This window comes from Malaclemys terrapin, chromosome 6 (assembly GCF_027887155.1).
Source record: "Malaclemys terrapin pileata isolate rMalTer1 chromosome 6, rMalTer1.hap1, whole genome shotgun sequence".
In the NCBI taxonomy this organism is placed as follows: Eukaryota; Metazoa; Chordata; order Testudines; family Emydidae; genus Malaclemys; species Malaclemys terrapin.
Genome location: NC_071510.1, coordinates 96,891,155 through 96,915,417, shown reverse-complemented (window position 1 = coordinate 96,915,417; position 24,263 = coordinate 96,891,155). Strand labels below are relative to the sequence as shown.

General features: G+C 43.2%; 1 protein-coding gene across 5 annotated transcripts in view; it reads right to left on the bottom strand.

Annotated features, from left to right (window-relative positions):
- Nucleotides 1-24,263, bottom strand: part of PDE4D (phosphodiesterase 4D) — a 1,107,352-nt gene that overhangs the window by 637,421 nt on the left and 445,668 nt on the right. The window lies entirely within an intron of this gene.

The following is a 24,263-nucleotide window of genomic DNA, read 5'->3' as shown; positions in this document are numbered from 1 at the left end:
GGTCCACTGATCTTCTACACTACAATCGCTTACCTAAACAAGACTTCAGGAAAGAACAATATGTTAATCTTCTTCAATAATACAAAAGAACGTGAAATTGCTTTGTCCTACACACACACATACACGCGAAACAGGTTCTGATTGCCCCAAGGACTGTTTAATTAGGTGTTCTTAAATTAATAGGTCAATACATCTTCCTATCGTCCCCATAACTACTTAATCTGGAAGATAATTCCTATTCCTTTGCACAGTTAGTGAGTGCTGAAAATTGCTCTATTAAGCAATACAGTCTTTACAAGTGAATTCTTAACATATGTTAAAAGTGGTCATTATTTATTCCTTTCCTGTAGCACTGCTATTGAATTTCATTCTGAAGAAAAGATCAGCTTTCCTTTTGGAAATTATACAAGGCACTGCGCTGCTGTATTTTTCTTCTGATCTAGCAAATCCTCCGTCAGTCGGTGCTGAGGGCATTTTTTTTTTTCAAATTAAACTCAATCCTCTCTCCCTGAATAGCTAAAGTACTCTTTATAAACATCATTAACTTTTTCTGAGACCGACATGATGACCCACAGCAGACAAAGCCAGAACTGGAATCAGAGCCCTTATTGATTTAAATTTGGTACGTGTCCTACTTTCACATCACAGAAACAAACACCCCCTTTCTTTTAAGATGAACACTCCCTGTGTACTAGAAATGTCACCAAGATACAAGAGATTTGCTGAGTGCAGAGTAAGTGTTATATGCATATTATATCAGTGCAATATGTTTCTCCCATTAAGTTACATTATCTTGATTTCAAGCTCGGAGGGGAGAAAGCATTTATTATAAAGGTCCCCTGGCAAAGTGACTCAGCAACTGGTGAGCCACCTTGTGGCCACGTGAAGCATTGTGGGATTTCACACTCATACTCCTGCTGTCCAGGTCTACTAAAATGCTTGGTGATATCCTCCCAGCCAGGTCCTTGTGATTTGGCCCTCCAGCTGGGTCTTTTATCTCACCTCTTCCATGGTAAACCAGGGTTTTCACCCAATAGTCCCAGGCTCTCATACCAGGTTGACAGTCCTGGTCCAGACCCAATAATTCTTCTGGCCCCTTCTGTCTGGGGTCTTTCAGCTAGTCCTCATGTTGAGGCGATGGGAGGGGGGAGGGGAGGAACTCAGTACCTCCTTCTACTCTGGGTTCCAGCCCCGGGATCCTTGTGGTAACTGGTTGTTTTGTCAGAGCTCTTGCTCCTCCTTTGGAGCTACTTCCTTCAATGGATCCAATTTCTCAGTGCCAGGGGATGATATTCTCAGCAGAGGTCTGTCTCAGGGCCCTGCCCCTAAACTCAGTCCTCAAGATAACAGAGGAAAGGAAAAGAAATAAAGAATAGCAACTTCTCTGTCCTATCTGGATCCTCCAACTGCCGAAGTACAGTCAACCTAAGGTATCTTGTCTTTCTGCCATGATCTTCTCCAAGCCTGGCCCTTCTGAAATAAGTTTCTCCCTTTTTAAGGCTCCTCTACTAAGATTGATATGTCCCCCAGGTGCCATGGGCCAGGGCTACCTCATTCCAAAGCTGCTCTTTAAAATCTTCTTGTTTGGTATATGGTTTGTATACCCCACCACACATCCATATGGTGACCATGTGTAAGGGGACTCTTCTCCCCTTACTAACATTCAGTGGAGGTGTTTTGGTTGGCTAGAGCCCAGTACCAAAAGAAAGGGGAAGGGTTGATGGGAAATCAGGACCCTGAGACTGACAGTCCCCAGGGGCAATGGGGAGAGGCCAATGCTCCAGGTCAGCCTGATTGACAGGACAGGCAGGCTAATCAAGGAGTCAGGAGGCCACGGGGGTCCCGTCCTCCATGTGAGCCAGAATTGCCTGGGTCAGACAGAGTGTGGCCAAGCTAAGGAGAGAGCAGGGGTCCAAGCTAAGCTGCTGGGAGCAGAGCTGCAGCCCCAAAGCCAGAGCGCAGCCCAGAGAGAGCAGACCTGCTCTGGGAGGAGAGCTGCAGCAATCAGAACAGCCCAGGGAGCTGGAGGCAGAGCAACAGCAGCAGCCATGCTGAGACAGAGTGGAGCAGTCCAGAGCCGGGTGCGATGAGCAGCTGGGGAGAGTGAGGGGGACCCTGGACAGTGGGCCCAGCACAGGGAGACACCTCAGCCAAGAGGCTCTGCAGGCCAGCCTTGGAAGGGGATCGTAACCCTGACAGGGTGGGGGGGCGACGCTGGGAAGAAGGGTCCTGCCACCTAGAGCCTGAGAGCATGGGGCCACTGCCAGAGCAAGTGTCCAACCCACAGCATCCCTGCAGCACAACCAGAGCCTGAGGAGGTGGTCTGGGACCTACAAGAAACAGACTGTGAACTACCCTGACATTCCAGAGACACTGTTTCTGATGTTCCCAGCCACAGAGCGGGGTAATGTGTTTTCCTTTAACCTTTCCCATTTTTCCTTATTCTTTTTTAAATTAATTGTTAATTAAATAAACTGTATTGCTTTAAATCGTATGTAATAATCAATGGGTCAAAAAAGCATCCAGTGCAAAAAGAGTACCCTGGAGTGGGGACACCCTAGCCCCTGACCTAGGTGATAACAGCAAGGTTGGGGGTTGAGCCCCCCAGGAATCCTGGGCCCAGCCTTGTTGGGGTTACGAGGACAGGAAAGTGCAAGGGGAGTCCTCGAGGGCAGGAAGGCCTCCAGGTAAAGGAAGTGGGAGCGAGGACTCAGATCCTTCTGCTAGCCCATTTCACTGGGGTAGTTCAGAAGCCAGGGAAGTTCCCCATAATAGCGGGACCCTTCCCCCGCTTACACATACTTTCAATATGGTAGTGAGGCTTGCCCAATGGCGAAGTGATAGTGAGTGCACTGCTACGTGGGAGAGGAGGTTTCTGTTCTCCGTCCTAGTTTCTAGATGGCACAAGAAATCCTGCAAAGGCAAAACTGAGTTGCAAAAGAAACTTAGCACTCAACAGCAAAGTCTTCCAAGCCTCCTCTGCTAGAAGGATGATGGCTTCAGCATAGCTCCTCAAAACATGTGTGAGAGAAGAGTAAAAATTATTAAACAGGCTTTGTAAAGGATGAGACGACTACTTCTCCCTAATCTCCCCTTCATTTGTTTATAAAATCCGGTAATGACTCTACATAAGCCTGATCATTTTTTCCAAACAGCCTAGTTTATGTATGAAAATCCAGGTGCTCTTGTGCTATGAAGCCCTGTACTCTTGTGCCCACACTAAAGCATTTTCAAGAAAGCAGCAATGGCCTCCTAGGACTGGACAGACTGCCCTATTTGGGGCCAGATCTTGCACCATTGAAGTCAACAGGACTGTTGTCATTTACTTCAATGAACAAAGGATCACACTTCAATTAATATGATCTTACAAAAAATAATTTGGCTTACTACCAGTAGCCTTATTTCCATTATTTAAAATAATGCTCTTAAAATTAGCCAACATAGCAACCACTACTATCTCTATACACTGTATAATGAGCATACTGTGGTCTTGCCACACATTTAAAGAATAGCAGCACAATAAGGCCCTTTGTTTTTAACGGAAGTTAGGAAAAATGAAAGTTCGATCATTATACAGTGTCAAAGTCCGAGATGAATAGCTATTGAAATGCTTTTTCTACACTGGGACAGGAAGTTATCTTTCTGAACTTTGATTTTCTAGCGACTGTAACAACTTCCAATAAAGGTTTACCCTCTCCTCCCTCATCAAAAGAGAAAGCTTGGAGGAAACAGATCTGATTTAAAATAACAATTACAAAGCATATATGACAGGTAGTTTTAACATATTCAGTTTTATTGATTTTGACCAGTTAAAGTGCATATATTTCTGACATTTTATAGTATATTTTGGACTTGTTATACTTTGATAGTGTTGGATTGCAATTTACAATCTTTATAAAGCTGTCTTCACAATCCAAGAGTTTTAAGAATCTGTTGAACAAACAAACCTTATCTTCACTGATTTATGTCAATGCCTAGGGTTTATACATACAATGAAAACTCTCAAACTAATTCACTTTCATGAAGTTAAATGAAAAGGTTTACGCTAAGGCTACAAATGCAAGTGGTCTCCATTGTAACAGGAAGTCAAGGTTTAACTTGAATTATAACTAGTTCTAATGCTATACCATAAGCACATAGCAGTTTAAACACAGACTGTTTACTCTAGATTGGGGAAGGAGCGAAAGAATCTTGCAACGTGACTTATATAGCACCTTTCTTGCCCCACAGTATAAACCTTTACAAGTAAACTACACAATGGGGAGGGGCAAATCTTTCATCTCTCCTAAGCTACATACAGTTTATTTAAAAATAGTAATATGATGGAGATATGCACTCTAAATAATTTCCATCTTCCTATGAAAATAAACATGATTAATTGATAAGCAGTGCAATTTGGCTCCCTTTGAACAGACACATTTCTGATTTTCCTACTATAAACATGACAACTCTAGATTCCCACAATTTGCCAAAACCAGAAAGGAATGTCGACTACTTCTTTGAATATGGTTAGGCGGGCCTCATGACTTGATAGTTTAACATCAAAATCTAATCTTTTCTAACACCTGGGTGGGAGTGACACTAGAACTGCTGCAGCAGTTCCAATCAACATAATCAATAATTTAAGCATAAAGATATTTAGTTGTTAGGTAAGGTAAGGGCAAAGGAAGGGCTGGCATAGGACAGCAGACCTAGTATTTCTGTGAGTAGTCAATGTCAGGGGCTGGATATCACAGGGGAATATTTCAAAGGGACTCTGGGACGGAGGTGCACCTATTTCTAGATAAGGGCAAAGGTAGGGCTTGCATAGCCCAGATGAGACTGTTTTAGTGTCTAACAACCCGGCGTCAGCTAAGCACAAGCAAGATTCCATCTCACTGGCGGCATGGGGTAACAAGGTGACTCGCAGTCCTGCATAGCCTGAGAACGGTCAGTCATTTATAAGCTAAGGAGAAAAGGAAGACTTGTAAAGCAAAATATGAACAGGAAAAGTAACTCAGTGGCTTGAGGGGGCCAGACAATTTCAGATAGAAATGACAGCATAAGTGAAAGAGGGAAACCTCCCTCCCCCTGGGATATGGATATTTGCAGAGATGAGACCAATATTCCAAGACTGGAAAAGTTGTGAGGGGTATGGAGTAACAGGGATACAGCATAAAGACTTGTCTACTCTTGAAACACTGCAGCGACACAACTGTAGAGCTGCAGCTGTGCCACACTGTAGTGCTTCATGTGTAGACACTCACTACAGCAATGGGAGGGGTTATCTCATTGGCATAGTTAATCCATCTCCATGAGAGGTGGTAGCTAGGCTGATAGAAGAATTCTTCTGTCAACCTATTACTGTCTACACTGGGGGTTAGGTCTGCTTAACTAAGTCACTTGGGGTGTGGATTTTTCACATCCCTAAGTAACATAGCTTGGTCAACTTAACTTTTTAGCATAGACCTGGCCTAAGTGGAGAATCTTGGAAGCCTGTGAAGCTGGTGAAAAATGGATACCATATCATGTTTCTATTTCCTAAAGCATGTATTCTCACTGCAGCATTCTAGCATTCTAGCAATGCTCTGTAAATGGGGACTGTCAGACTTCTGGATGAGGGAGAGATTCAAGGTTGTAGAGGATTCCATGATATCTGGTTTTAAACTGGAGGAGCATAGTATGGGAGTAAGAAAAACAGTCAAAAAGAAACAATTTAACTAGGGATAAAATTAACTGAAAGTAGTGTTTATTTTTTAGTTTTTTTCTGGTAGTGTCCAGAATGTGTTAAAAGAATAATTGCTTGCATCTAGCCAGTCTAGTGAACTAGTTATCAGCCTTCTACAGAGGCACCAAATTCCTCTCTACCGGGGAAGTTCCTGACCCCTGCTCTGCCCCAGGCCCCACCCCCACTCCACCTCTTCCTTCAAGCCCTCATCCCCCCTCCTTTTCCTGCCCCCACTCTGCCCCAGGCCCTGCCCCCACCCTGCTTCTTCCCGCCTCCACTCCACCCCTTCCCCCAAGGCCCCACTCTGCCCCTGACCCTGCCCACACTCCACCCTTTCCTCCAAGACTCCACACCCTCCCCTTCCAACCCTGTTCTGCCCCCACCCCACCTCCTCACTGCTGTAATCTCTACCAGCTGCCTACAGCCTCAAGGAGTTGGGCAATCCTTGACGACTACTACCACAAGTGCAGCAGCAGCACTGACTAGCTACACACCCTTTCTAGCAGCCACACCCCCTACAGTGGAGACTGTGGGGAAGAGTGGCATTGAGCTGCAGTAGGTACTAAACAGTTTCATAGGAAGATCATGTGGGGACTAAAATTGGTGGGCATGTACTTGGAGATAAGCATGGAGGTAATGGTTAAACACTTCCCTCAACTGATTCAGAAAATGTCATGGAATTGCAACACAGAGTCTATTGTACTATTTTTATTTCACAAGTAAAGCCTTTTGAGATCTGTTACATCTTTGGCAAGATCTGTTATATCTTTGGCATCAACAGAACCAGTGTATAAAAAAAGTACATTCTAAATTACTAAATTAACTAAATTACTGATAGTCTTCAAATTAGATAACAATGTTCCATAGACGGACCTCAGGTAGACAGACATTGAGAGTTATATTTTCAAAGAAAAGAGACAAGAACAGGCGATAGCACACCCAATCACAAGCACAGTTGTACTCTGGCATTTTCAACAAGTAATCTATTGCCCACCTAAGCACAATAAATTGATGGGCCTAGGGGCATAGCCATGTATTAAAACATACATGTGGATTCTAACAGACCTAGGACCACATTTTCCAAGGTATTTAGACACTTAAATATGTAGTTAGATGTAGTGGGATTTTCAAAAGCTCCTATCTGCATCTTTAGGTACCTAAATACATTCAAAAATAGGGCCTAATCCAACTTCTTATTGAAGTTGGATTAGCCCTCATAAAAGGGCAAATGATTTTTGTGCAATCATGAGGACAATTTTCTCCAGTGTACTGAAAATTTTAGAACACAAGGTGGGTGAGGTAATATTTTTTATTGGACCAACTTCTGTTGGTGAGAGACAAGCTTTCTTGCTACACCTCATTCACCTTGCCTCTCTAATATCACAGGACTGACAGCTGCACTGCATACTGAAAATTTTATGACAGCCAAATGGGGCAGCACAAATCTCTTAATATTTTTAATTGCACGTGGTATTTAAGAAAAGAGTTCTGTTTTTCATGTGTGCAATTTTGTGCTTCACTGTTTAAAAGGCATTCTTGTCTGATAGGAGGAAACTCCAAACTACAGGTCCAATATAAAGTAGGAAAAAGTAATTTGGCCAGTAAATGCCTAAAAAGAAAACCATTACAACATGGACTTTAGTGTGTCTAATTAAAAAGTCATCCCAAATAATTTATTTGAGCATACCACATGATAAGTACTACATAGAAGAATGTGTGGAAGGAATAACGACTTAGATTAAGGAAGCATGTGATGACTATTCTCAGCTATTCTGAGGTACAACAGCAGTTTAAGATAAGAGAGTCATAAAAAGTAACAATCTATAAAATTAATACATTAGCGGGGAAACAAACCTCTTTACTAAGGCCTTTACAACCAGGTTATAGAACACCCAGGAGCAGTACTGAGTTAAGATAATGGGCCTGATCCTACGTCCACTGGTTTCACATGGAGAAGGATCAGGGTCTACACTGTGAATATACAAATTAAAAAAGCACCTTTGCCTCAAAAATAAATCAAGGGCCTGATCCTTCAACCTCTTAATCACGTGAGTTGTTCCATTCAAATCAGTGGGATTAATCACATGAGTAGCATGCTTAGGTGAGGAAGGCATTACATGATTGGTCCTGCAAAATAGTAATGAAAACCGTAAGCACCCTGCCACTCAATGTGCTAAAGACTGTGGGGAACAGAATGGGCTGAAACTTGACACAGCAGTCTCTCTTTTAAAAAAGCAGCAAAGAGTCCTGTGGCACCTTATAGACTGACAGACGTATAGGAGCATGAGCTTTTGTGGGTGAATACCCACTTCTTTGGATGCATGTCTTTTAAAAAAGAAATTCAAAAGTATATGGGCTCTTAAATCAGATGATATTCAGCTTAATGGACAATTCTATTTTTAACTTTAACATTTCAAAACTGCTCCTTAGAAATAACATTAACAAGAAGGTTATTTTTTTCTGAAGTTACAATGTACAAAGCTGAATTTTTTTGAAAGATCAAAGAAAAATGTCAGATCTTTACGGTACAGTATATGTTTGGCATTTGTATTTCATTAACATGTTTTAATTGCAACAAGAAAATGCTACTCAATCCAATCCAAACTAATGTGATAAAAAATGTGGAACATTTGATTTACAATATGATTTTAGCATCTTGGTTTCTAATTTTAAATTTAATTTTAACACCAATTTTCTGTTTTGGAGCCTAGGCTACTGTCTTATATACAAGAGCAGGCTATCTGATGCAATTAAAAAGTTAACATTTAATTTTATGGGAAACTGGTAAAGAGCATGTAGAAAATACCACAGGTATTTTTTTTCCATGTGAATGTAAAACAAAATTCTATTCTTTGGATGGACAAAGATAATCCAAAGGTCGGCTTGCAAGGGAGAAGACTATTTTGTGGTTTAGTCAGTAATGCTGCTATTGTTGCTATGGACAACGCCTGTTTTTCTGATTAGGCTTTGTGTAGACAGATTATGTCACAGAAATTGTAATAAACTAAAAAAGTATGGGTCTGTTAATAGTCTGATGTCTGTAGAGTAAAATAAGAGATTAAATGTTTTGCATGAGAGAGGAATTCAATTTCAAGCCATACTACATACTTTGAAGGGTACTTGGCACTCCCAGTTACTCTCCAAATTAACTCCATTTCATTGGATTGGTAGATTTAGCTTTACAGTTTTTATTATCCATACTGCTCAAAAAGAGGACAATTCTCAGGTAAAGGCACCCACAGTCATACCACTACTTATAAATGTATAATAGAATAAAGTGTCTTATTTCAGAGTTGCAGCTGTGTTAGTCTGTATTCGCAAAAAGAACAGGAGTACTTGTGGCACCTTAGAGACTAACAAATTTATTTGAGCATAAACTTTCGTGGGTTACAGCCCACTTCATCGGATGCATGCAGTGGAAAATACAGTAGGAAGATATATATATATATATATATATAGATATAGATATAGATATATAGAGAGATATATATACACACACACAGAGAACATGAAACAATGGGTGTTACCATACACACTATAAGGAGAGTGATCAGTTAAGATGAGCTATTATCAGCAGGAGAGAAAAAGAACTGTTTGTAGTGGTAATGAAAATGGCCCATTTCCAGCAATTGACAAGAAGATGAGAGGAACTGGGGGCTGGGGGGAAAGGGGCATAGGGAAATAGTTTTACTTTGTGTAATGGCCCATCCTCTCCCAGTCTTTATTCAAGCCTAATTTAATTGTGTCCAATTTGCAAATTAATTCCAATTCAGCAGTCTCTCGTTGGAGTCTGTTTTTGAAGTTTTTTTGTTGTAATATTGCAACTTTTAGGTCTGTAATCGAGTGGCCAGGGAGATTGAAGTGTTCTCCAACTGGTTTTTGAATGTTATAATTCTTGATGTCTGATTTGTGTCCATTTATTCTTTTACGTAGAGACTGTCCGGTTTGGCCACTGTACATGGCAGAGGGGCATTGCTGGCACATGATGGTATATATCACATTGATAGATGTGCAGGTGAACGAGCCTCTGATAGTGTGGCTGATGTGATTAGGTCCTATGATGATATCCCCTGAATAGATATGTGGACAGAGTTGGCAACGGGCTTTGTTGCAAGGATAGGTTCCTGGGTTAGTGTTTTTGTTGTGTGGTGTCTGGATGCTGGTGAGTATTTGTTTCAGGTTTGGGGGCTGTCTGTAAACAAGGACTGGCCTGTCTCCCAAGATCTGAGAGAGTGATGGATCGTCCTTCAGGGTAGGTTGTAGATCCTTGATGATGCGCTGGAGAGGTTTCAGTTGGGGGCTGAAGGTGATGGCTAGAGGCGTTCTGTTACTTTCTTTGTTGGGCCTGTCCTGTAGTAGGTAACTTCTGGGTACTCTTCTGGCTCTGTCAGTCTGTTTCTTCACTTCAGCAGGTGGATACTGTAGTTGTAAGAATGCTTGATAGAGATCTTGTAGGTGTTTGTCTCTGTCTGAGGGGTTGGAGCAAATGTGATTGTATTGTAGAGCTTGGCTGTAGACAATGGATCGAGTGGTGTGATCTGGATGAAAGCTGGAGACATTTAGGTAAGTATAGCAGTCAGTAGGTTTCCGGTGTAGGATGGTGTTTATGTGGCCATCGTTTATTAGTACTGTAGTGTCCAGGAAGTGGATCTCTTGTGTGGACTGGTCCAGGCTGAGGTTGATGATGGGGTGGAAATTGTTGAAATCATGATGGGATTCCTCAAGGGCTTCTTTTCCATGGGTCCAGATGATGAAGATGTCATCAATGTAGCGCAGGTAAAGTAGGGGTGTTAGGGGATGAGGAAGCGTTGTTCTAAGTCAGCCATAAAAATGTTGGCATACTGTGGGGCATGCAGGTGCCCATAGCAGTGCCACTGATTTGAAGGTATATATTGTCTCCAAATGTGAAATAGTTATGGGTGAGGACAAAGTTACAAAGTTCAGCCACCAGGTTTGCCATGACATTATCGGGGATACTGTTCCTGACAGCTTCTAGTCCATCTTTGTGTGGAATGTTGGTGTAGAGGGCTTCTACATCCATAGTGGCTAGGATGGTGTTTTCAGGAAGATCACTAATGGATTGTAGTTTCCTCAGGAAGTCAGTGGTGTCTCGAAGATAGCTAGGAGTGCTGGTAGTTTAGGGCCTCCATAGCCACGCAATTCTGCTGTCAGGGTGCCAATGGCTGAGATGATGGGGCATCCAGGATTTCCAGGTTTATGGATCTTGGGTAGTTGATAGAATACCCCTGCTTGGGGTTCTAGGGGTGTGTCTGTGCGGATTTGCTCTTGTGCTTTTTCAGGGAGTTTCTTGAGTAGATGGTGTAGTTTCTTTTGGTAACTCTCAGTGGGATCAGAGGGTAATGGCTTATAGAATGTGGTGTTGTATCACATAATATCACATAGTAAAAAGGGAGCACTTACATGGTCTATGCAAGTGTAACAGATACTGAAAAGGCTGTGCATGCGTATGATATGTACGATATTAGTATGAGTGTGTTGTAAGACAAAGATGAAATCTTATTTCTATCAGAGTATATATTTCTAAAAAGCCAAAAAACATTAAATGCTGTTTAATAGACTGTTTTGAAGGGGGTTGAACAATGTATCCTTCTACTACAAAACCAATTCCTAGCAACATAAATGAAAATACAATAAAATTAAATAAAAAATTGGGCTATAAACATCTTTTCTCTACTAGTTGGACAACATTTATTATTTCTCCTTCCCCCACCCCTCCTTCCCAGTCCTTTCATCAGCAATTTGTGGCCCAAAACCACTTTCTGCCCTATTGTAATGGTATCAACTAAATTTGGAATATTGAACAGCTAGGCCTGAGTTTTCATTTTAGGCAATGATGGTGGAAACAGATCCATGAGAATGGAACTCTTCCCCTGCACAAAGACCCACTGAAATCAGTGGGATTCTGCATAAGTTCACCACACAGATCCAGTTGCAGGACCAGAACTTTTATTTACATAATTTTCAGGGGGGAAACATGAAGTTTAAAATGGTCACTTTTCTTCTATTTTTAAGACACTGGACTGGAATGTAGGAAACCTAACTTCTATTCCTGGCTCTGCCACAGACTTCCTATGCAATACTGGGCTATCTGCTATCACAGTGCACACACACGAAGGGACAAATTAAGATTGCATGATCAACTTCAGTTCTGGCATTTCCTAACTTTTTAGTTCTTGACTTTGCAAATTGAATGTTATAGAGCAACAGAATAACTTTTCTGTTTGCAGCAACTTTATGGCTTTCTACATTTTACGGTTCTACATTTTATCTGCATCACTGTAACAGGGTGACTGTCCCTTTTAAGGTGGCAGGGTCAGGCAACACCTGTTCCATGGTGTATCCTTTAAAGTTTCCTCAGACTTCTGGGGTTGTCTTTACTGCAATTAGACACCCACGGCAGTCCCCTGCCAGCTGACTAAGGCTTGTGGGGCTCAGGCTAAGGGACTGTTTAATAGCAGTGTAGATGTTTAGGCTCAGGGGACAGCTCAAGCTCTGCGACCCTCCCAGCTCCAGCCCGAGCGTCTACACTCCAATTAAACAGCCCCTTAGCCCGAGCCCCACAAGCCAGAGTCAGCTGGCCTATGCCAGCCAAGGGTGTCTAATTGCAGTGTAGATATACCCTTAGAGAAGGCAAAACATAGGGAATGGCATAGGAATAAAGAGGAATATAGTTAATGCTTAGGGAAAACTCAGGCTACTATGTCATTAAGGGCCTGTGGCCAGGAACCTTGTAGTGCAGGCTGGGGTCAAGACTCTCCTCTCCCCAGCCAAGTGGGACAAGCTATGGGAAAGAAGGCTCTATATATTCTGTCTATTCCCTCACAAGAGGAGGCATACTAGCAGGAGAAGGTCTGCTACTCACCAACTTCTCTCAGCGATGGAAGGGAAGGGACTGAACTACAAATAGGGGGTGAGGAACCAGCTGAAGGAGAAGCTGGTCTTAAGGCTGCAACTAGCTTGAATTAATGGAGAGTCTAAGGAGGAGGACTGTGGGACTCCTGAGTCCAGAAGGAGAGGCCTGACCAGTTGGACAGGGGTCCCAGGAAGGAGAACTGTGGCACTACTGAAGGCAGGAGAAGGGTGGGGCCTGACAGATAAAAAGTGTATTTTTTGGGAAAAGACTAAATAAATAAGGCCCCACAAAGTGGGAAATCTTGTTTAAGTACTCCAACCTGAGAGTAATTCATTACAAATAATGAAGAAAGAATTGAGGGCAGTGTGTCTACAGGGCTACCTCATGCCATAGGACAGCACCAATCTACAGTTTCCATCAGACCATCTTCTTACTAGTTCCAAGACAGAGCCCAGTATTTAGAATTGCCAGACTTTTGTTTTCATTTCTCTCTACCACCAAGAGACAGAATCTACATGCATTCAGATTGCTAGGCTCCCCCTGCCCCCATACAGGGAGCAGATAGATACTTGCAGTCAGAATTACCTTTATTTAGATTAAAGAAAAAACAAAACAAAAAAGAACAAAAGTAAAGTCTATCATGGGGTGCACTCACTGCAGGTGGCACCTCCTCCTGGTTATCCTCTGGATTAGCTCTGCCAGATGCTGCCCCCCTCTGGCAGAGTCCCTATCTGTCATTCTCTCTCACCCCATGGGCTTCTCTGACTCCAGGAATCACAGCCTCCTCTTCATAACTCAGCCCTCCAGCAGGGATACCAGATACGTTCCTTCCTTCCAGGATCTGTAACAAAGTCTTCCTGGAAAAAATCAGTCTTCTGCCTGGTTGGTACCACATCCCCACTGTCTAGTAGGGGAACCCAGGCCTTCCCTCTACTCCAGGATCCAGCTTAGGAATCCCCAAATCAGCAGCCAAAGTCTGCATGCCTATTGCTCTGAGCCTGCTCCTACCTTCCTGGCTTCCCCCATTTCTGGGTCTGGCAGCAGTGCTTCTATATTGTGATGCCATCTAAACATCACACAACCTAGTGCTAAAAATTTCTCAAGTCTGGTGAAAAATTCCCAGATAAAGTTTTTTACAGTGCTTCTATATCCTGGGAAATTTCCAAAAACCTGGGCATTTGAGAGTAAAATTTTTTGAATGAAAATTCCCAAGTTGAAACATTTTACTCACAAATGCCCAGGTTTTTGGAAATTTCCCAGGATATAGAAGCACTGTCTGGCAGATCCCCAGCTCCCTCCTCCCATGTACTGACTTCAGACTACCTCTCTGCAGTCCCTTCTGTGCTCAGCTCCTGGGCTTTATAAAGGCCCCTCCTGTTCCTGCCCAACTGAGCCTCATTTAATCAACCCCTGCTCCCTGGCTTCTCCTCCAACTGCAGCATGAGAAGTTAATTGGCCTACCTGGCCACCTTAAACCTTTCAAGCCTTATGTGAAGTAGAGGGTGGGAGGGATAGCTCAGTGGTTTGAGCATTGGCCTGCTAAACCCAGAGTTGTGAGCTCAATCCTTGAGGGGGCCACTTAGGGATCTGGGGCAAAATTAGTACTTGGTCCTGCTAGTGAAGGCAGGGGGCTGGACTCAATGACCTTTTAAGGTCCCTTCCAGTTCTAGGCAATAGGATATTTCCATCACAGTCTCCATGAGAGAACAGAGTGTATTTCTCTTCTCACAGTCTACACTGAACTCTACACACGAGGAAAGTGCTTGAAATTTAATGCTGAGACACACAAAAAACAAAAGGAAGGGCAATTTCATAGCTAAAGATACCCCAGAAGATGGAAGATGAAAAGCAAATACTGATACATATAGGAGGAGGATTGCAGAAAATAAAATATATACAAAAACCTGTGTATAAGTTCATCAGCTTTACAATATGCCATAAAAGGATTATCAGTTTTAAATCATTACTAGAATTTAAACTGTGGAGGTGCATGGGTTTTTTTAAAATCAATTCAATGGACAACTCTCTAAAAGTGTTCAACACAGATTAAAGGAAAGATGGTCTTCTATTTTCCTGAAAACATACTTGAAGATCTTCTAATAGCAGACATTTATGAAGGTATTTTATATTTTCACAAATCTTTATTTTGTTTATAATTATGAAGTATGCTGAATCAACCACCTAGGTGGAATTATATTGAGGAAGCAAAACTTTCACTGAAATATGAGTGATTTGTAATGTATTGGCATTTGTTCATCTGATTACTGAGCATTAACTTTCTTATACTACTTATTTCTTAAGGTATTATTTCAGTATAACTACATTAGGGCTAGGTCTACACTACCCGCCTGAATCGGCGGGTAGAAATCGACCTCTCGGGGATCGATTTATCGCGTTCCGTCGGGATGCGACAATCGATCCCCCAATCGACACTCTTACTCCACCAGCGGAGGTGGGAGTAAGCGCCATCGACGGGAAGCCGCAGAGGTCGATTTTGCCGCCGTCCCTACAGCGGGGTAAGTCGGCTGCGATACGTCGAATTCAGCTATGCTATTCGCATAGCTGAATTTGCATATCTTAAATCGACCCCCCCGTAGTGAAGACCTGCCCTTAATGTTTCAGCTGATTCTTATCTTTCAATGTGCACCTTCTCATCCTCCAACCTAGATATTGACCATAACACTGTTGCATATGAAAACAATTGTATCATTATTCACTGATATGTGATCAGTGGTTTCAAAAGAGTTATTTTATGATTTCACAATAAATTTACAAAGGCATTATACTAAATCCATGATAAGTATGCAGTTATTAATGCTATCACTGTGTTCAAGACACAGTAAACATTACCTTCACATAGATAACTCCCTGCTGGCCAAAGGCACATCTTCTGTACTGAGGGTTCTGCTATACTGAGAAATTTGAAGCATGTTCTCAACTCATTGTAGGATAAGAACTTGACCCCAATATGGAGGAAAGATTCCTGGGTCATTAGCCCTGACTTCTGCTACTAGTTTGCTGCTAGAGAGATACACCTTCAGAAAATGAAATAAATGCAGTCTAGTAGGAGGTTCCTCAAGCATATATACTACTCCTTAATTATCAAAATAGTCTATATTATACATTATATTATTCTTGACAGTCCAAAACAAGAAAAAACAAAACAAAAACACAATACTGAAATGGTTTAGTGGATGGTGTCTTTTGTAACCCTAATTGAATATACAAAATGGGCATGAATGTCTAGAAGTGCTCTCCTTCAATGGATTATACAAAGCAAACTAAGATAAGTACAGTGGATATATTAGCATATTAATTCAGAGCTACAGTAAATTAAATGGGAGGGAAAGGCGGATAAGGTATGTAATGAAGCTCACTCCTGCAGTTCCCTGTGTTCCAGGAGTCTAGAATATACTCCTCAATGATGAACACTAGTAATAAAATAATATTTTTAACAAAGAAATCTAAGAAAATAAACCATTAGAATTAAAAACATTTGGAAGCCAAAATTAACCACAAAATTAATGTAGAAACAAGAATGAAGTTAAACTTTGGCTTTGGCCAATGTAAGCAAAGAAAACACTCTCTCAGTATGCTATCTACATACTGCACAGACCACAGTGAGAGATTATGCCATACACTATCAAAGAAACTGAGGAACCACCTGATCAGCATCCTATACAGCAAACAGAAAAACATCAAGAAAGAGCTCTCCAACCTGGAGACTTTCATAAATAACCAACCCTCCACACAAATGGACTTTACTAAAATAAGACAGGAGATCTACATTACACACTTCACCTCTCTACAAAGGAAAAAGGACCATAAGCTGTCTAAAATCCTGCCACATGGAGCCACAACAGGGGTACCCCTAACTCACCCAGCAATATCGTCAATTTATCCAGCTACACACTCAACCCAGCAAAGAGTCTGTCCTATCTCGGGGACTCTCTTTTTGCCCCAGCACCCCCACGAACATGATACAGTTCTGCAGTGATCTGGAAGCCTACTTTCACCGCCTCCAACTCAAAGAATACTTTCAGGATAACACTGAACAGCGCACTGATACACAAATACCTTCCCACCAACAACACAGGAAGAAGAACTCCACATGGACTCCTCCTGAAGGTCGAAATGACAGTCTGGACCTATACATAGAATGCTACCCCCGACGTGCACAGGCAGAAATTGTGGAAAAACAACATCGCTTGCCTCATAACCTAAGTCATGCAGAACGCAATGCCATCCACAGCCTCAGAAACCACCCTCACATTATTATCAAAAAGGCTGATAAAGGAGGTGCTGTTGTCATCATGAACAGGTCTGACTACCAGAAGGAGGCTGCCAGACAACTCTCGAATACCAAATTCTACAGGCCACTTTCCTCAAATCCCACTGAGGAATACATTAAGAAACTGCACCATCTACTCAGGACACTCCCTACACTAACACAGGAACAAATCAACATACCCTTAGAATAACCCCAGTCGGGGCTCTATCTACTACCCAAGATCCACAAACCTGGAAATCCTGGATGCCCCATCATCTCGGGCATTGGCACTCTCACTGAAGGACTGTCTGGATATGTGGACTCCCTACTCAGACCCTACGCCACCAGCACTCCCAGCTATCTCCGTGACACCACTGATTTCCTGAGAAAACTACAATGCATTGGTGACCTCCCAGAAAACACCATCCTAGCCACCATGGATGTAGAGGCTCTCTACACAAACATCCCACACACAGATGGAATACAAGCTATCAGGAACAGTATCCTTGATGATGACACAGCACAACTTGTTGCTGAGCTCTGTGACTTTATCCTCATGCACAATTATTTCAAATTTGGTGACAATATATACCTCCAGACCAGTGGCACCGCTATGGGCACCCGCATGGCCCCACAATATGCCAACATTTTTATGGCTGACCTGGAACAACGCTTCCTCAGCTCTCATCCACTCACGCCCCTTGTCTACCTACGCTACATTGATGACATCTTCATCATCTGGACCCAGGGGAAGGAGACCCTGGAAGAATTCCACCATGATTTCAACGGCTTCCAGCCCACCATCAACCTCAGCCTGGACCAATCTACACGGGAGGTCCACTTCCTAGACACCACAATAAATAAGCGATGGCCACGTTAACACCACCCTATACCGAAAACCCACCGACCGCTATGCCTACCTTCATGCCTCCAGCTTCCACCCCGGACACACCACACTATCCATCGTCTACAGCCAAGCGCTGAGGTACAACCGCATCTGCTCCAACTCCTCAGACAGAGACCAACACCTACAAGATCTTCACCAAGCATTCTCAAAACTACGATAGCCACACAAGGAAATAAAGAAACAAATCAACAGAGCCAGACGTGTACCCAGAAACCTCCTGCTACAAAACAGGCCCAAAAAAGAAACCAACAGAACTCCACTGGCCATCACCTACAGTCCACAGCTTAAACCTCTCCAATGCATCATCAGTGATCTACAACCCATCCTGGACAATGATCTCTCACTTTCACAGACCTTGGGAGGCAGGCCAGTCCTCGCCCACAGACAACCCGCCAACCTTAAGCATATTCTCACCAGCAACCACACACCGCACCATAACAACTCTAACTCAGGAACCAATCCATGCAACAAACCTCGATGCCAACTCTGCCCACATAGCTACACCAGCAACACCATCACAGGACCTAACCAGATCAGCTATAACATCACCGGCTCATTCACCTGCATGCCCACCAATGTTATATATGCCATCATGTGCCCGCAATGCCCCTCTGCTATGTACATTGGCCAAACTGGACAGTCGCTACGCAAGAGGATAAATGGACACAAGTCAGATATCAGGAATGGCAATATACAAAAACCTGTAGGAGAACACTTCAACCTCCCTGGCCACACAATAGCAGATGTAAAGGTAGCCATCTTACAGCAAAAAAACTCCAGGACCAGACTCCAAAGAGAAACTGCTGAACTCCAGTTCATTTGCAAATTTGACACCATCAGATCAGGATTAAACAAAGACTGCGAATGGCTATCCAACTACAGAAGCAGTTTCTCCTCCCTTGGTGTTCACATCTCAACTGCTAGCAGAGCATCTCACCCTCCCTGATTGAACTAACCTCGTTATCTCCATACTGATTTATACCTGCCTCTGGAAATTTCCATTACTTGCATCTGAAGAAGTGAGGTTCTTACCCACGAAAGCTTATGCTCCCAATACTTCTGTTAGTCTTAAAGGTGCCACAGGACCCTCTGTTGCTTTTTACAGATTCAGACTAACACGGCTACCCCTCTGATACTCTCTTTGAGAGGGCACACTAGAGAAAGCACATGAATTCTCAGATGATATCAAAGCAAATTGTGAAAATAACCCACATCAAAATACTTATGTGTATAGAGAAACTTACAACTTAATTACATGAAATCATACTTTTTATTATGTATTTGTATTATTGTAATTCCTAGGAGTCCCAGTCATGGACCAGGACCCCATTGTGGTAAGTGCTGTACAAACACAGAACTCATGTTTACAGAAATTTAAACAAAGAGGTGGGATTTGGGAATATTCAATCTCAAAATTCCTCCTAAAGGAGGTCACTGAAGTGTGGGTGTTTTGAGAGGTGGAAAGATTGCTCTTGAAAAAAAATAAAGTGCAAGAAATACTGTGCTAAGTCCACTAATATTACCCTATGGAGTGGCTTTAGAAGATTTTTATATAACCACTAATTGGGGATAGTGTTACAACATCTTGAGTGTAGATGCCTGGATAATATAAAACAACGGGGGTTGGGGGGGATAGAAATCCAGTGACTCAATTAACTGTTACTAAGAGAGATGTTCAAAAATTTTCAGACAGAATAATTTTCTGTAAAATCCCAATTTAGCAGAATCAAAATATTCCATGGGAACATATCAGTTCTATCAAAAGTTTCAATGGAAATCTGGCAGTGTAGACAGGCACTGGGCCAGCCTGGCCAGGTTCCTGCCAGCCCGCTCACCAACTGGCTAGCCAGCAGACTGGCTCCCAGCTGTTTGTCTAGATCACTGGCTTCCTGCTCAGAATTTTTTGAATTTTTTGAAAACCAATTTGGAAGGACATTTTTTTGGAAATACAAAATCTCCCATAGAACAGAAATTACAGTTCCTGCATAGTTGTTGTCATTAACAACTATGACATTAAGAATATGAACATAAAAGCAACCGCAAAACCTCAGCTACCTGAGCATCAAGACGAGCATTATACAGTGACCCTATTCTTACTAACCCAGGATCTTCAGTCACTCCATCAGCAACAACAGAACCTGGCTGACATACATCCCTATAGAAATCAAAAAATAAAGTACCATCTGCCAGATTATGATTAGTACCTGCCGGATTGTGACTAGCAGTAAGAGAATAATAAATAAAATAAATAAGTGAATGGTGGAAATGTCACTGCCAAAATGTGCCTGTCATGGCATTTTCAACAGAGCACATCTGGAGTTTGTATCAGAAAATGCGCCTCTAACAGTTGGAACCAGATATGAAATTGATCCCACTTGCCTTTCACTGGCTCATTAGACCTATGGAAACTGTTGTTAGGTTTGCCGATAGTACACATTATAGGATATGTCATTATGTCAGATGTATTTACTGGCTATTTGGTCTACCATCTGATCCTTTATACAGGTTCCTCTCAAGGAATCCCATTTTTCAGCACTCTATCTGAGCAGTAGACAACTACCTTTCCCTCATTTTTGTTTCCCAGTGTGCCCTATTTGTCACTGTATTTGTAGGGCCTTCCTTCTTGGCAGACATGAAAATGAACTGTTCCTTGATCAGGCCTAGTTCGGCCAAGAATTCAGCATTTTGTGAACCCCTTTGTCATCTTATCCTCCAGTAGTGTGATGGGGCCCTTAATTCTACTTGCCTCAAATAGCCAGCCTCCTATTGCCTGAGCACTTTTAAAAATAAAGCTGTTGCTATCTGCTGCACAAGCTGTAATCAATAACACAGTTTTGGTTCACTTACTTTTGTGTCTGCAACCATGCCTCTTCCCCTACCCCATGCACCCCAAAATATTTTTTGCACCACCTGATTTCTCTCGTAATTTGTAGACAAACACCATACCTGCCTGGCTTGACCTCTGCACACACGATCGTGGACATACCTTTGAAAAGTAGACACTATATTCAAAACAAATATATTAATGCAAGAGCCCTCACTCAGACAAAAAATAGAGAGAAAAAAATAGATCAATGAGTGTTGTTGTGCCAGTCTACTCAGCTCACCTGCACAGAAATCCAAAATGGAAATGAAAATTCCACTGAAACTCTAGAGAGGTTGGGAAAAAGAGCTGATATCTGGATTTCTAAGCCTGGAGGACTGCCTGAACAAACTGAAATATCTATAAATGAGTTCCTTACATATAACCCCCCCCCCAAAAAAAGATGTGAGGTTAAATACAGAAATGCATCATTATACAATTAAAATGTGCTTTTGACAATCAGTAAAATAAACATAGTTCAGGCCATTAAAATGGAGATTTATTCTCTCCCCCAGGTACTTAGTTTCTTAGGATTATACTAAAGCAGAAAGTGATCTGTTAGGTCACCTAATCCATCTCCCTGCCAGAGTAGGATTTTTCACTGCAGCAGACTTGCAAGACTTTTGTCCAATCTAATGTAAACATTCCAAGTGATGGGGCTTCTATCACTTCTTTTGGGAGATTGTTCCATAGCCTAATAGACTTCACTATCAAGACTCAGTCTTGCTATTCTTAATTCTGTCCAACTTCTTCCTGTTTTTAACATTCCCTGCCCCTCTGGCTTATATGGTTTAGATTAACTGCACTTTACTAAACAGTATAGTGCTTTCACTCATTTATTTTCTACAGCAATCTGATCATTCCTGTTGCTTGCAAGTGAACTCCAATCTGTCAGTATCTTTCCGGTAATATGATGCTAAGAGTACTCCAAGGTGCAACAAAAACAGAGCCTTATTAAAGGATGATGGCCTCGCTGCTCTGTGACATGAAGCTTTTCTATCTGATAATGGATAAGTGGGGCTAGACAAGACTGCTGACAGAAAAAAATTGTATATGACCAGAAACATTAAGTTAAGTACATGGAAAGCATATATACAAACAAAAGTTCTTATTACCAATTGCCCACATCTCCCGTCTCTTCCTTTAGGTTACGCTCATTTGTGTTTTCTGAAAGCTCTGTGTAGAAGGGGGCCATGGCTTCCTGTGTGTTTGTATCGTCTCTAGCCTAATTTGGCCACAATTCTGACAGTGCTTCTTGGGTACTCGCATGATAAAAATATCAAATGGTAGTAATAAGCAACTGAAACTTGAAGTGGCCTTTTTGTTCCTTACTGCGCTGCTAACTCACATCTAATATACTGTCCACTGTCAGTTCCAGTTCTCCAAAATAATTTGAATTCATTATCTTTCAGGGTCCAGAAATTGCTTCCTGCCTTGCATATTTCCTTGAGAAGATACAGCAGACATAAGGAACTTAGAGGCAAAGGAACTACTGTTCTTGGAATCATATTATTCCATCCTTGAGGTGAAAAAGATTACTCAGACAAAGAATGAGTCATTCATCATGTCACTCTATAATACAGCAGGAAAACAAAGACCCTAGGAGTGGAATAGTGCATGCGTGCATGTGTGCGTAGGTGGATGGGGAGAGCAATCGGAGATAACCTGAGTGAAAAGTTGGAGATCGAGCAAATAGCAGAATCAGTATGAGCAGATATGAGGGACAGGACTGAAGAGCTGGTTCAGCCAATGCTGCCGAACAAGCAGCTGAATAGGGCACCCAGCTCATGGGGGGCCTACCATATCAGAACAAGGCTGAAATTCCATCCTGATGTTTCCTGCTCGGGTTCCAGTATTACTGGATTTAGAGTACAAGCTACTTTATACTGATTGAGAGCTCTGCAATAACAATAACTTGAGTCCCCTACGGAATCAGTGTGTCAAGGGCTGGATTCAGATATAAGCATTATAATGCTGTGCCTAGGGCCTCAGCTCTGAGAATTACATGATGAGATCAGAATCTCAGATTTAATTTTATTTTTAATGTTTAATTTCTAGACTTTATGCTTGCAAAGATAAGCTTGAAAACATGAACTGAGCATAGGTGATGTAAGGTCTTCTGCCTGAGCTGGTAGACAGCATGACACAATAGCTCTGAGAGGGGTGAGCTGCCCCATACTCTCTCAATGGAGTGTTAACTTCAAGATCCTCTGATCTGGCAGGGCACTGCCAGCCCCATCTAAGTAGAGTGTGGCAGAAGAAAGGGGCAGAGAGATCAGCCCACTCACATGCCCAAGCAGAGAGAGACACACTGCTGGGGAAAATATTGTGGGGCTCCCCAATACTGTCCTTGCAGCCAGGGCCGGCTCTAGGATTTTTGCTGCCCAAAGCAAAAAAAATTTTGGCCGCCTCCCCTTTCTTTTTCGTGCCCCTCTGCCCCCACCCCAACCCCAACTCCACCTCTTCCGAATCCCTTCCCCAAATCCCCAGCACCGCCTCCTCCCCTGGCGTGCTGCATTTCTCCCCCCCATTTCTTCCTATGGGCCCCCCATGACCTCCCACCCTAGCTCACCTCCGCTCCACCTGCTCCCCCGGGCGCACTGCCGCTCCGCTTCTTCCTCCTCTCTCTCAGGCGAGGGAGGGCGGAGCAGTGGCGCGTTCAGGGGAGCAGGTGGAGCGGAGGTGAGCTAGGGTGAGGGAGGCGCAGGAAGTAACGGGGGGGTAGAGGAACCGCTCCCCACTCCAGCTCACCTCCGCTCCACCACTGCCAACTCCCCCAAGTGCCCGCTGCTCGGCTTCTCCTCCCTCCCAGCCTTGCTGCGCGAAATAGTGGTTTTGCGCGTGACAAGCCTGGGAGGGAGGAGAAGCGGAGCAGCGGCACCCCCGGGGGAGCAGGCGGAGCAGAACTGAGATAGGGTGGGCGGGGGTGCAGTAAGTAACAGGGTGGTAGAGGAACCATTCCCCGCTCCAGCTCACCTCCCCCGAGTGCCCCGCCGCTCGGCTTCTCCTTCCTCCCAGCCTTGCTCTGCGAATCAGCTGTTTCACGTGCGGCAAGCCTGGGAGGGAGGGGGGAGAAACGGAGTGGCAGTGGCGCGCTCAGGGGAGCAGGTGGAGGTGAGCTGGGGCAGCGGGGGCACTTTTTCCCCATGCCCCGGAGTCAGCATCTATGATGGCCAGCGCCAGAATACCGCCCCTAGAAATGTGCCACCCCAAGCACCTGCTTGTTTTGCTGGTGCCTGGAGCCAGCCCTGCCTGCAGCTCTTGAGGGGACAAGGTTTGCTGCTTCCAATCCTGGAGTAGGGAGTGGGAAATAAGGGGCCCGTTGCCATTACCCCTGTTTCTGGGAGGGGCAAGGAGTCTTTCTGCTTCCATCACACCAAGAGGTTGGCAGGGCTATGGTGCACAGGCAGTGCTGTGGGGTTTCGCATGTAATTGTGAATGCAGGGCACAAGATTGCCTTAATTCAGCCCCGTGTAGACTCATTTAACATATCCCTGACCGGGACACTTTGCTGGTTCCTTTCTCCTGTTCCACAGGAAACCTCCATCCGTTATTATTCTTAATCCATTTACACACACTCATGCAAGTTATTGATGGAAGATATATTTGTTCATTGGGACCTCCAGCTCTGATGACATAGGA